The sequence below is a fragment of the Cenococcum geophilum genome, assembly GCF_001692895.1.
Source record: "Cenococcum geophilum 1.58 unplaced genomic scaffold K441scaffold_89, whole genome shotgun sequence".
NCBI classification, from domain to species: domain Eukaryota; kingdom Fungi; phylum Ascomycota; class Dothideomycetes; order Gloniales; family Gloniaceae; genus Cenococcum; species Cenococcum geophilum.
Genome location: NW_027137647.1, coordinates 388,103 through 391,088, shown reverse-complemented (window position 1 = coordinate 391,088; position 2,986 = coordinate 388,103).

Here is a 2,986-nt window from a genome sequence, read left to right as displayed (position 1 = left end):
CCTAGGGTATAGCTTCTCTAGCAGCGTCCTATCTTAAAAATAGCGTTAATTAGTCGCGTAGAGATTAACGTCGCGAATAATGCCAAATTACGCGCTAACGCGTAGAGTATCCTCGCCCTTATGTGTGCCAAGAGGCCTAAAAACACGTCTTTAAATTATAAGCCGAAGTAGAAGGAGTTTAAGGTAGGTAGCTAGATGCTTTATAGAGTAGTATACTTATAGCTAACGCGCGTCTTCCTAGGCCTTTTATAAGAAGAAGTAGTACTATAATACTAATACCGTTATAAAGAAGAAGCTACTTCTTTTTCTTATTAAGGAGGTTATAGGCTAGCTACTAAAAGTAAAAAGCTATAAGGCTAGTAATGACGTACCCTAGGACGAGACGCGGCTCTCCTAGCACTTAGTTTACGGCTATATTACGGCCCTAACGGACCTCTACTAGGCGTAGAAGGCCATAGGAATAAATAGCCACTAATTCCCGCGGGAGGATAACGTTAGGAAGTACCTTAAGATTCTATAACGGAGGGACGCGTAGTAGGAAAAGCAGTAGTTTGCGGATAAGGGTAGAGATACACTACTTGACGGATATACGGAGGACGAGTTTAAGAACGTCTGCCGCCAGCTATAGGCCTATAGAGACTCCTCACTAGAATGCTACCTCTACACGCTCGTGGATATCCTATTAGGCCACTATATACTTACCCATGGCGGTAATAGGCGCTCCGCTAAGATCTTAGACTTATTTACCTTTAAGTTTAAGGGGGAAGGCTCTACCCGCTATATACCCCTAATATTTACTATACGCGCTAGTAAACAGAACTAGTATAGCCGCCTTAAGATTATTAGGGCTTTACGTAATAAGAAGCCGCTTATCTATATACTTAGTAGGCTAGCTTTTTACCTCCTATATCACTAGGACCTTAGCGACGAGCTATTTCCGGACTTTAGTAAGCGGTTAGCGTGGTATAATATCCACCTAATTAAGAGCAGCACTGGGGACTATAAGGCGGCCTTCTTATATAACTCGCAGCGGGAGTAGGTTGCTAAGGCGTTCTAGTACATCAGCGTCTTCTTATAGAAGAAAACCTATATTAGATAAAGCGCTGGCGCTAAGACGGCAGAGCTAAAAGGGGTTAGCAAGGACTAGATTAGACGCGCTAGTAGGTAGAACTAGGAGCAGATAGTTAGCTACTACTTAAACTCGCTACCGTGGGAGTTTATATAGATAATAGCCGGCTATACGCCGTAGATAGGCTGCTTTAAGATTTATAGGGTAAGCGTTGCCCCCCCTAACGTACTACTATCGACAATCTAGCCAGATCTAGACATCTAGAAAGGTTAGTTCGGCCCTTAGGTCGGCCAAATTAACGACCTTATAGCTAAAGGCGCCACAAACCTCTTATTTTACCTCTAGGAGGTTATCCTATAGGACTTAGTAGTCCTCCGCAAGATATTCCTAAGTAGCCCTATATAGAACCACCCTATCTTCTAGTATAAGGCCTATCTACCCTTTACGCGGAAGGTCGAAACCTACCTATAGCAGGAGGAAGAAGGCCCTAGCTAGCTATTAATACTCTATTAGGCCGTGCCGGCTATTATAGACTGCCTAAAGACTATAGACGCCTAGAATAACTAGAGAGTAGGCAAGCTATAGGCGTTATTTAATTATATAGCCGAGTCTTAGTAGGCGTAGTCTTTATAGCTTTAATTACTTACGTCTAGTAGCCTTACCTTTTAGCTTAAGGTCCCTTTAGCACGGCCACTAATAGTATATCTACTAATAGCACTAGCGCCTCTATCTATTGCGGGATTAAGCCAGTATATATTGGCCTAGGTAAGCGCTATAGCTTCCCCTTTACTAGCGCTACCGCAGCTATAGCCGTAGCTATAGCCGCAGTAAGGGCCTAAGTCTGAGCTTAAGCTTAAGCTCCCGCCTAAGTAGCCGCCCGTATATTATATATGCCGTACAGTAAAGTCTATACGGGCCCTTTAGCGTAAGTGGACTAAGGGGCTTAGAGGTAATCCTTTTGTAGTAGCGCTAGATTCTAAATAGGGTAGTAAATAGTAGGCTAGCCGGCAGAACAAGCTCTAATAGTACTCCCTACGGCTTAAGATTATTAAGGAGATTAAGCGGGTTGTATAGGCCTAGAGGGTTAGTAAGGAAGCGGCTATATAGCAGGTTAATTTATAGTAGAAGTAGATATAGTGCTTACTAGATTAGCTTTATAAACGGCTTTAAGCGGGTAAAAAAGCTATTAAATAGTATATATCTCTAAAATACTAAGGAGTCTTCTATTAAAACCTTTGTCTATAGCCCCTTAGGGGCTTATTTTAGTGCAGTATAAGTTTAGTAGGGTGCTTATATAATAGTAGCGCCCAACTTAAAATATAAATATCTTTATTAACCTATAGCTAATTCTTACCATTCTAGTGCGAGTAGAGAGCTCTTAGCTAGCTCTACGTATAGCGCTTGACGGGTATTAAGAGCGCGGTATTACTGGCGATCGTAAATCGACCGTGGATATAGGGTAATATCTATATACCACTGAGCGCACGGGCCTCTTCGCCTATAAAATCTAACTCAGTGGCTAATTCAGCCATATAAATCGAACCGTAGATATACTATTGGTGTTTACAGCTTAGCTAAGCGCCCACTTAGTTACTAAGCCGCACGTGACACATATAACCCCTATTGACATTCGCGGATGTCCACGGCCAAGCCTATAGCCAAGCCGTGGACATCTTTAAATGTCTTTACCCCTACTAATTAAGTCGCTAATGCACGCGTACTATTGGCCTATTAGGCCAGCCGTGTGCCTATATATTTACCCTATATAATAAGGTCACTTATCCGCTTATTAAACGGCTAGTAGGTATACTTTCTCTACCTTTCCTCCCTAGTCTCTATCTGTGTATATATAAAAAATAGGAACCCCTTTAGGGCATAGCTTCTCTAGCAGCGTCCTATTTTAAAAATAGCGTTAAT